This window comes from Protopterus annectens, chromosome 4.part0, assembly GCF_019279795.1.
Source record: "Protopterus annectens isolate FY-2018-M chromosome 4.part0, PAN1.0, whole genome shotgun sequence".
Taxonomy (NCBI): domain Eukaryota; kingdom Metazoa; phylum Chordata; order Ceratodontiformes; family Protopteridae; genus Protopterus; species Protopterus annectens.
In genome coordinates this window covers 1,348,230,431-1,348,242,640 of record NC_056733.1, presented here as the reverse complement: position 1 = coordinate 1,348,242,640, position 12,210 = coordinate 1,348,230,431, and positions in this window count along the sequence as shown.

Here is a 12,210-nt window from a genome sequence, read left to right as displayed (position 1 = left end):
GGAGCTGACATTTGTTCCAACAACTCAGACTAGAATGACAGAGCGACTAAATTGAGCTGAAATGTTTTGCACATAAACTCAACTTACAGTACTTGATGCACCGAATAATAAGTAATGATTTTTGTCAAATTCTGTGGTTAAATATAGAAGTATTTTAACTCACCCCAATCCAGTGCTTGCTATTTTTGAGAAGTTATGAGAAAAGGACAGGAACTTCTACAGTCATAGCAAGTACTTCAGTTTTAAACTGAGATGTGATGAACAGCAGTTACTAGGTTCCATATGTGCCAACAGGTCAATTCAGATCAGGAAAACAGACAAAAAGTGGGGGGTTGGTTGTAGTTGATCAAAATATGCATGTTTTTAAGGTATCTGGAAGGTATCTGATGTTTTATTCAATGATGCATCATATGATCCCACATCTAAGGACTTCATTGACATTGCATATCAAAGGATTGATATATGTTTTGAAAGCTTACTGCCTGAGGGTTTTATTGACAAAACTTTATATGAGTTTCTGATGGTTAAATTTCCTATAATCCCAGCAGTGTTTGATACTCTGAAAATTCACAAGGGATTGTCTGATCCACCATATAGGCTAATTGTTTCTTCATGTGGCTCCAAAACTGAAGGACTGGCCACAAGATTTGTGTAAAGTCAAAAACATTTTTTTATAATGCCAATCATGTTTTAAGTGACTCACTGAAATTTTCAGAACACTTGATATGTATAAACATAAGTGAACATATCGTAATGGTAATAGCTGATGTGAAAGATCTCTTTTCCAGTATCCCCCATGGCACTAGTCTTACTTGGTTTGTTGAAGCCATTGTGATGAACACATATTTTGACAATGCAGACATTTGTTTGCTCCTTGATGTGATGGAAATAGTTTTTTTAGGGAGAATACTTCCATCAGAAAGATGTGCAGCAAAGGATGCAAAGTGTGCACAAATGTATGCTAATATAGTTATATGGTACAGGGAGAAATGTTTTGTCTTTCATTCAAGCCCATAATATTATTATATTTATTATATTTGGTTGATAGTTTTAATTGTGGGATGGTGATGAGAATGAACTAATTTATTTCACTTATTTAAATGCTACAATGGAGTTTTTAGAATTTACTTTTTAATATGATAACTTAACTGTGAATCTTTTAGATGTCAATGTTTCCAAAAATCTAAGGGGCAACTTGATTCTAATGTTTATAGGAAGCCTACTTATCCTAACAGCTTTTTACATGTTAGCAGCCAATACCCTATTTGGCAAAAGAATGATCTGGTCAAAGGTCAACTTATTAGGCGTTCTAGACTAATTTCAGATGATGGGACCTTCATTAAAGAAGAGGATATTTTTCTTGAATGTTTTTGAAAAGAGGATACCCCAAGGAAATAATCCGCTATGAGGCAACTGAAATTTCCAGTAGGGGGGGCAATGACTTTCCACCCATTTTGAAGCAACCTGATTCAGTTAGGAAAACAAATGTTCAGTATGAGATTGTCAGTTTTAAAATTGCTGTGATATTACCTTTCAACAAAAAATGCAGGTATTTGAAAACCATAATGCAACATAAGTAGGTCTTAGCCATTAAGATTGGTCCCCCAAACAGGTTTTAGGTGATGAGCCTTTATTTGTGTACAAAAGGAACACTAACCTAAAGGATAAGCTTGAAAGTAATTACTGTAAGTCTGCCTCATACTCAGGTAGTGTTAGAAAAATGACTAAGTGTGGCTGTTGCAGTCAATGCAGATTTATCAATGGCACTACTAATATATCTGTACTAGGATATAAAAAGATTGTTGGTTGTGTGGGGCATTGTAATTGTGGATTAAAAGTAGTGGTTTATATCACCTCTTGTTTATCCCGTGACAGTTTTTATGTGGCTAAGACAGAACTCCCCCTCAGACAAAGGATTTGTGAGCATAATTTATTGTATAAAAAAACAAACATTCACCTAATGCCTTTATTAAACATGCACAACAATGCACCAATTTCAAAAACGTAATATTTTTCATATTGGAAAACCTTCCTTATCCAGTACAAGATAGAAACTGGGAAAATATGATTGAATACAGGAAGTTGTTGTGGCAATTGAGATTAAATTCTGTGGTATCTCCAGGTTTAAATGAAGTCATATATATTAACTGTGTTTTAAAATTAGGGCTGCAAAACTATAAGAACACTTTTTCTTTGGTACCTTCTTTTATGTTTTTTTTTGTATATTTTATTTGGTATGTAACTTTAAGTGTTTAGTCACATGATTTCTTTGCCACAAAACTTAGATCACATGGTTTATATGGTTATTTAAAGGTTTCTGCAGCACTGTGCTTGTATTTTGAAGAAGTCTCTAATAAAAGTGAAACAAAAGTGTTCAATTTCACAGGAAGACATGTGGTCAACGTTCTTTTTGTTTACAGAAAATATATTTTCCAAGATGGCTGCATCAACAGCTTAACTTTGCTCTACCAGTGTGAAAAAAGTAACTCAAAGACAAGGGATAGAAGCTCTGTCACTGTTAGTAAATTCAGTTACAGGCCAGTAAGTATACTGCCTCGGTGACAGTAAAGAAAAAACCAAGAGAGCCTGATGGTTTACCTTTACAATGCCTTAACACACTAGTGTGATTGCTGATATGAGAGAATCATAACAACGAAAACCAAAACCGCAACAGTTTCCAATGTTCGAAAATCAGCAAATCGAAAAGCAGATACGCTGATTTTCGAACATAAATGTTGAAAAGAAAATGTAATGAAGTGCAAAGCAGGGGGGCAAGCCACCTTGCACCCCCTATGTAGGGGTCTGTGACCCCCACACCCCCCTACTTTAATATTTTAACTCCGAAATCAAACTACAGTGGGGAAAGGGACCATTTTCCAATCCCTACTATAGTGCAATTCACCCCAAAATGCCGAATCTGCAATGAGCAAATGCCACTGTGCATTTTCTCATTGCACATTCAAACCTTTTTCAGTTCGGCATTTGCAAACTTTTCAAATGTCCTTTCGGACAACTGCTGTTCACTCTTGTGCAAAACGCACACATGAAGGTAAACAGAGCCTGATAGAAAATCAACTAGAAAAGGTAAAGAGAAAACACTGGCTGGGAAGAATCCTGCAGCTGTTCAGCAAAAAGCAGTTCAAGCTCCATCTTTGATGCAAGACATGGCTTCCAGTAATCTAGAGGAAAGAATAAATCCATTGATCTCAGAGCTGTTTAAAATAAATGAAACACTGAAGAGGTACATCAACTCAATTAACAAAAGGCTGTAAAAATGGAAGAAGATTTAAACAGATATTCAGGTGAGCTGATAAAACTGCAAAGTTAGAGGTCAAAATGAAAAAAAAGGCTGACTGAGTATAAGACTGTTCAAAAAGAGATGTTTCAAAATGGTAGAATTAGAGAACAGAGCAGGTAGAGAAAATGTGAGATTTTCGTGATTTTCTGCTGTACTAGAGAAAATAGAAGGAACAGGCTGTATTAATTTTATGAAGGCAAAATAAGAAACTGGACTGGTACTTCACAGCGGGAACTGTTAATTGAAAGGGCTAACCATGTGTATGCTCCAAATCTGGCCATGAGAAAGCAGCCAAGACCTGCATTAATACAAATGCAAATCTGCCCAAAAGAGTTGATCCTGACAAAACTGTGGCAAAAGGGTATGAAAAGTTGGAGACAGCACAGTGTTTGTGGAAAATGATTATTCACTCTAGACCAGGCAGGAGAGAAACAAATTTATTCCCGCAATCAGCGAATGTCAAGCTGCAGGTTTGAGATTCAAGTTGCTATATCCATCAGTCTTCAGAATACTTTTTCCTGGAAGATCAAAATAAGTCTTTAATGCAGAACAGTATAAGGAGGAAATACAAAAGTTTGTCCAACAAAAAGCAAGCTATCAACCAGAAGAAAACTCTGCTTCTCAAATTTGTGATAATAAAGCACATGGAAAGACTTTTTCAGAGAAGCTTGTTCCATTGTTCCAAAGAAAAAATGCTTGAGAGACTGAGAAAAGCATAGGAGTTGAGTAGAAGACAAAGGTTAAAGTATTACAGAATAAGAGGAATCTCACAGAACATGAAGAGGTACAATTGCAGAGTGTTAAAGAGAAAATAAGGGGGTACCTGGATAATACGAAAGAGTTTAAAAATATTGCTGTTAAGCAACTGTTTTTGATAACTCCAGAGCACAAAAACTTTGGGCACAATGACCTGGGCAACAGAAAGTTGAAAGAGATCGTAGGAGGTTACCAGGCTAATGACTCTGGGGCCCTTACATGCCTAGCCAAGATCCAACCCTTTTCCCTAGAGTGTCATTGTTTCAAGCAGAGCTAAATCAACACTTACTGCCCCTATCCAGGAGGGACACAAATGAGACTCCCGGGATAAATGTATGGTTTCCCATCCAATCATCCAAATTACACTTAAATAGGGTCAGTGAAGGGCTGTGCTTCCCCTGAATTGGAAGTTTGTTCCAAAGAAGAGGTAACCTTTGGGAAATTAATCTGTATCTCCAGCAAGTCCTGTTGATCTCACATACTAGGTTAAGGTCCCTAGACCGAGTGCATCAAGTACCATTTGACTTATGGATGTGCAGCATTTCCATTAAAGCAGGATCTGACATTGCTTTAAACACAATACACAGATCTCCTCTGAGTAGTCTGTATGACACAGAGTATAAAGACCGTGATTTCAGTCTGTCAACATATGACATGTGCTGAAGGCCTTGAATTTTCTTTGTAAGAATCCTTTGAGGTCTCTCCAGTTGCTTCAGGTGCCTGGTAAGGTACATACCAAAGGGAGCATTTAACTTTATTATTGGCCTGATGAGGTAAGAGTACAGGGAAGTTATGACCTATTTTTTCAGGAAGAAATGCCCTTACTTATGAGATGGGCAATGTAGAAAGCCCTTTTTACCACTGTAGAGACATGGTAGTCAAAGGAGAGTCTGCTATCAACCTGTGTGCCCAAATCTCTTGAGAGCTTAAGGTCTTGTTATTAATGTGGTAATCTTCAGGGACATCACCCTTGCAGAAGGGGATGATGATGCATTTTTTTTGCATTTAATTTGAGCCCATGACTTTGGCATCAATCATTGAGCTGTGTAAGACCTTCTTGTAGGATGTCAACATCGCTTGGTGACTCTATGACTGCTCCTAGTTTGCAGTCATCTGAAAACTTTGTCAGCCATAGACCTTTTGTTTTTGCCTGTACATCCAAGAAGTAGATTCCAAATAAAAGGGGCCCCAGCACCGAACCCTATGGAACACCACTGGTTATGGATCTGCTGGTGGAGGTTGAGCCCTGTATTTTGACTGTGTGTGTTCTATCGGTGAACCAGTTTGCAACACACCTGTCAATATACAGGTTAATCCTTGGCTGAGTGAGTTTATCAATTATGCCAGAGTGGGGAAGAGTGTCAAAGGCCTTAGCTAAGTCTAAGTAGGCCATATGCACAGATTTACCTTCATCCAGGGCCTTGGTGACCATTTCAAAGAAGCCCATCAAGTTCAATAGGCACAATATTCCTTTAACAAAGCCAAAATGGGTCGGGTCAAGTGTTTGGAGGTCTCCTATATCTTTGTTGATAAGGTCCATGATGATTCTCTCCATGGCTTTGCAGATATGTCTTTTCAGGCTTATGAGTCTATAGTTCCCAAGGTCAGTTGATTCACCCCTTTTATGTAAATGGATAACGGTAGCTGTTTTCCTTTCTGCATGGACATAACCAGTGTTTAAGCTGTAGTTTGAAAGAGTTCCCAGCAGTGCAGCTAACTGATGTTTTAATCCATTAAGAATGCAGCCAGGAATGTTATCAGGTCCCATAGAGGCTGTGTTTTCAGGTTGTTGCCAAACTCAGGGAACCTATAAGAAGAAAAATAACCAGATGTCCTGTAGAAGTATTAGAGATATTTCAGGAAAATTTATGAAAATGTTCATAAAGCAGAGAAGTGGAGAAATCAAGAAAAAGCACAAATGGAAATATTTATGGAATACTTTAAAATGCAAAGGTTTGAGACAAACGGGGGTCAACAGCTAACATTTAAGGCAGGAGGAGATGAGATAAAAATGGCGATGAATAACCAATCTGCAGCAAGGTTTCCAGGAATAGATAGTATTCCAGTGGAAGTTTGGAAGCTAGGAGAGAAGAAAGTGATAAAAATCTGGAAGGTTTTGTTTAACAGTATTATAAAAGGAGGAGAAGCACCAACATCCTAGAAAAAAAAGCTGTGTTGGTTGTAATACCTAAAGATGGATCCTGTTTCATATAGACCCATTTCAATTTTAGACCATGATTTTGTATACATCTATAATGCCTAAAAGAATGGCAAAGGTTTTGTCAAAATTGACAGATATGGATCACTGTGGTAAGCATTTAATAACATTAATAGAAGAATAAAAATCGAGAGGAAAGCAGAGTAGAAGAAAATAACTACTGTTGTTTGTGAGTCTTGCTGCAAAGAAAGCATTTGCCAGAGTAAGCTAGGATATTATGACTAGGGCAATGGAAGCATTTGAATTTCCTTGTACAATAATAAAGTTTATTAGAAGTATATGTGAGGGATTGGAGGCAAAATGTGGGAGGATTCTACTCTGATATGTTGTGTCTGAGCAGAGGAAACCAGGCAGGGGTGTCCTCTTTCCCCTTTGTTATTTGTGTTATATTTAGAGCCATTGAGAATGAAAATAAGGGGCTCAGAAATTCAATGATATAATTTGCATGGTATTCAAGAAAAGTTGGCTTTATTTTCAGATGATATATTTCATACCTGATAAAACTAAAAAAGGACATTTCAATGTTGTGGAACATTTTGAGACAGTTCCTTTTTTTTGGGGGGGGTATAAAATTAATGAAGAAAAAACAAAGGTTACAGTTTTAAACTCTGTACCCATACTTAAATTGGTTCAGCAATACCCATATTTATGGAGACATGATGAATTATTTAAGAGTATGGGTTTAAAAGGACATTGTTATGCCAGCTAAGGATATGTGGGAAGAGACTAGACAAAAGACAATACAAAAACTGTGACAGCAGAAGCTCTTGCCTATGGGCATGAAAGCAAGATAAACTCAGTAAAAATGGTTTTAGTCCTTTAAGTTTTATACACAGGTTATGTATATCTTTATCAACTAGAGGAGAAATCGTGGATAGGAATTAGTAAAGAGTTGAAGGATTTTATCTGGGAGAGAAAGAGGGCAGGAGTCAAGTGGGATAAGCTGATCCTTCCAATAGAGCAAGGAGGTTTAGGATTACCTGATTTGAAGGGGTATTTTAGGGCTGCACAGTTAAGGCTCTTTTACATAACATAAGCAGAAAGCTACAGTTCAAAGTGCAAAGGGATAACAATGATGTGGGCGGGGATTCAAGAAAGAAGGAAAGAGTGGGATTTTGGAATAAATCAAAGGAGGTCAGGAAACATTGGGAAGAGAGATTAGATAAGCACTTTACAAAAGAAACAATGGCAACATATATGTATGGCTCAGAAGTATGCAACAAAGTCTAGAAGATTTAGGAATTTTGTCTGAAAGTGTTTGCATAAGTACTTTTATACCCCAAGCAGACTGCAAAGAATTTTTCCTCAGGTAGATGTCAAATGTTGGTGGTGTGATGAGGAAGAAAAGGGACCATATGTTTTTGGAGTGTAATGTGTTGATAGATTTTAAATTAAAAAAATCCTGTCAGGAATACTGAGCAAACAAATGAGTGTAATTAAGGAAATTATTTTTTTAGCAGGGATACAGGATCAGAATTGCCTAGACATAGTAAGTTCTTGTTAAATCTAATTCTGGTGGTTGCCAAAAAAGCACTTACTAGAAAATGGAAATCAAAGACTAAACCAATCATATTTAAAGTAGTGACTATTGTAACCAAGATAAAAGCACAGGAAATTGGATCTTTAGAAAAACGTAGGAGTAAATTACACAGAAAATAATGGAAATTATGTGAACAATGCATGCAGAAAAAAATCTTTTCAAGGAGGAGTGATTTTTAAGAGAAGGCAGGAATTGAACAATTATGTAATGCTGGATTGGCTGTATTTTATAGAACAATATATGTGATGTATGTTTGTGAATGTGAACTTGTTAGTACAGTTTGATTACTTTTATATAAATGCAAGTTTTCCTGTGTCACAAATGGCAATTCGGTAAAGCTATTTTTTTGATATTTTGTACACAATTAAATTAAAGTGCAGCAGAATGAGAATCATACTTCACACCAAGTGAAAAGATAATCTTATAACTGTTAATTTTGTTACAAAATAATCTTCTTCTTCTCTTTCAGCTATTCCTGTTAGGGGTTAACCACAGTGGATCATCTGTTTCCATTTCTTCCTGTCCTCTGCATCTTGCTCTGTCACACCAACCACCTGCATGTCCTCTCTCACCACATCCATAAACCTTATCTCAGGCCTTCCTCTTTTCCTCTTACCTGGCAGCTCCATCCTTAGCATCCTTTTTTCAGTATATCCAGCATCCCTCCTCAGCACATGTCCAAACTAACGCAATCTCGCCTCTCTGGCTTTGTCTCCAAACCATCCAACCTGAGCTGACCCTCTAATATACTGATTCCTATTCCTGTCCATCCTCATCACACGCAGTGCAAATCTTAGCATCTTTAACTCTGCCACGTCCAGCTCTGACTCTTGCTTTTTTGTCAATACCACCATCTCCAACCCATATAACATAGTTGGTCTCACTACCCTCTTATAAACCTTCCCTTTCACTCTTACTGGTACCCGTCTGCCACAAATCACTCCTGACACTCTTCTCCACCCATTCCACCCTGCTTGTACTCTCCTATTCACCTCTCTTCCACACTCACCATTACTCTAAACTGTTGATCCCAAGTACTTAAACTCATCCACCTTCGCCAACTCTACTCCCTGAATCCTCACCATTCCTCTATCCTCCCTCTCATTCACACACACATATTCTGTCTTAGTCCTGCTGACCTTCATTCCTCTCCTCTCTAGAGCATATCTCCACTTTTCCAGGGTCCCTACTCTCACTGCAGATCACAATGTCATCTGCAAACATCATAGTCCATGGAGCCTCCTGCCTGATCTCGTCTGTCAACCTGTCCATCACCATTGCAAATAAGAAAGGGTTCAGAGCTGATCCTTGATTTAATCCCACCTCTACCTTAAAAGCATCTGTCACTCCCACTGCAGACTTCACCACTGTCACACTACCCTCACACATATTCTGTACACCTCTTTCATACTTCTCTGTCACTCCTGACTTCCTCATACAATACCACAACTCCTCTCTAGACACCCTATTATATGCTTTCTCCAAGTCCACAAAGACACAGTGCAACTCCTTCTGTCCTTCTCTATATTTCTCCATCAACACTCTCAGAGCAAACATCACATCTGTAGTGCTCTTTCCCGGCATGAAACCAAACTGCTGATCACTAATCATCACCTCCCTTCTTAACCTAACTTCCACTATTCTTTCCCATAACTTCAAGCTGTGACTGATCAGTTTTATCCCTCTGTAGTTACTACAGCTCTGCACATCACCCTTATTCTTAAAAATAGGTACCATAACACTTTTTTCTCCACTCCACAGGCATCCTCTGACTTTCCAAGATTTCATTAAACAATCTGGTTAAAAACTCCACTGCCATTTCTCCTAAGCACCTCCATGCTTCCACTGGTATGTCATCCGGACCAACAGCCTTTCCATTTTTCATCTTCTTCATAGCTGTCCATACTTCCTCCTTGCTAATCTGTTTCACTTCCTGATTCACTATCCCCACATCATCCAACCTTCTCTCTCTCTCATTCTCTTCTTTCATCAGCCCCTCAAAGTACTCTTTCCATCTGCTCAACACACTCTCCTCGCTTGTGAGTACGTGTCTCTCACTATTCTTTATCACCTTTACCTGCTGGACATCTTTGCCAGCTCGGTCCCTCTGTCTAGCCAATTGGTACAGGTCCTTTTCTCCTTCTTTAGTGTCCAACCTTTCATACAACTCTCCATATGCCTTAGCCATCGCCACCTCTCTCTTTGCCATGCTCCTCATCTCCTTATACTCCTGTCTACTTTCTTCATCTCTCTGACAATCCCACTTCTTCTTCACCAGCCTCTTCCTCTGTATACTCTCCTGTACATCCTCATTCCACCAACAGGTCTCCTTGTCCTCCTTCCTCTGTCCAGATGTCACACCAAGCACCTTTCTAGCTGTCTCCCTTACCATCTCTGCTGTAGTTACCCAGCTATTCGGTAGCTCTTCACTGCCCCCCAGTGCCTGTTTTAACTCTTCCCTAAACTCCACCTCACAATCACCCTTTTTCAACTTCCACCATTTGATCCTTGGCACTACTCTCACACTTGTCCTCCTCTTCTTGATCACCAACATCATCCTACAGAGCAACATTCTATGCTGCCTAACTACACTTTTCCCTGTCACCACTTTACAGTCTCCAATCTCCTTCAAACTGGCCCTCCTGCATAGGATATAATCCACCTGTGTGCATCTTCCTCCACTCTTGTACATCACCCTATGCTCCTCCCTCTTCTTGAAATACGTATTCACCACAGCCATGTCCATCCTTTTCGCAAAATCCACTACCATCTGACCTAATGGATTCCTCTCCTTAACACCATACCTGCCCATCACTTCCTCATCCCCTCTGTTCCCTTCACCAACATGCCCATTGAAATCCGCTCCAATCACCAGTCTCTAACCCTTGGGTACACTCACCACCACTTCATCCAACTCACTCCAAAATTTTTCTTTCTCATCCATCGCACACCCAACTTGTGGAGTATATGCACTAACAACATTCATCATTGCACCATCAATTTCCAGCTTCATAAACATCACTCTATCCGACACTCATTTCACCTCCATAACACTCTTGGCATACTGTTCCTTCAGGATAACCCCTACCCCATTTCTCCTCCCATTCACACCATGATAGAACAAGTTGAACCCACCTCCTATACGCCTGGCCTTACTCCCCTTCCATCTGGTCTCTTGCACATACAATATATCAACCTTCCTTCTCTCCATCATATCAGCTATCTCTCTCCCTATGCCAGCCATACTGCCAACATTCAAAGTCCCTACCCTCACTACTACACTCCTAAACTTTCTCCTCTCTTTCTGCTTTCAGGCATGCCTTCCCCCTCTTCTTCTCCTTTGGCCAGCAGTAGCTCAATTTCTGCCAGCACCCTGTTAGCTAACAGTACTGGTGGCGGTCATTGTTAACCCGGGCCTCGACCGATCTGGTATGGAAATCTGTATTGTTGTCCGCATATGTTATTTGGCAGAGGTTTTACACCGGATGCCCTTCCTGATGTAACCCTCCCCATTTATCTGGGCTTGGGACCGGCACAAAGAAATGCACTGGCTTGTGCATCCCCAGTAGCTGGGTTTTTATTACAAAATAATGTTATTCTTAAATACAGTGTGGTAGTTCATAAATACCATTTTGAACCTTATTTTTCAAAGCTTACTGAATCAGTAACTATTAATGTATCTAAGCTGAGAAATTAGTCCAAGACTGTAATTATAGATAAACATATTGAGAGATAGGATTATATATAGATTAAAAATGGTAAATACAGGTAAAGGCAATTTTTAATCAGAAAATAGTCTAATAGAAAACAAAAATACCTAAATATAGCTTTACAGGATAAGTAGTAAAGCCTGGTCTGTTATGAGCTGGGAATCATTGTAGAAACCATGAGTATCAGTGAGCTTTGTTTCAACTTTCTGTGCCTGTCTAAATATGTTACATTTGTGCAATGCTTAGCTCATTTATACAGAGCTTACCAACATTTAGCAACCATGCCACTGTGATTTGGGATTATCTCCTTCAATCATCCAAAACCTTCCGGGTTAGATAAGTACTCTAAATTGCAAAATTGCACTTATTTGCATTATATTTTAACTGCTGCTTCTGCTATATTTCCTACATGTATTTGGTTTCTGAGGTCCTTCACAATTTTACTGCTACTTCTGCAATATTTTTACATATATGTAATTTCTGTGCGCCTTCACAATTTAGCATTCTATTGAATATCACATTATTAACTATTGGGTTCTGAACTTATGCATTGTAAATTCTAAGTTTGCTAATATTTGTTACAGTGGTGATGTGTTTTGCACTATGGGCTCTCTCAGGTCTATAATTTAGTGGCAGTAGAGGGTAGCTTGGGATCTTCTGAACTAGAAATCACTGCAGAAATCTGGGA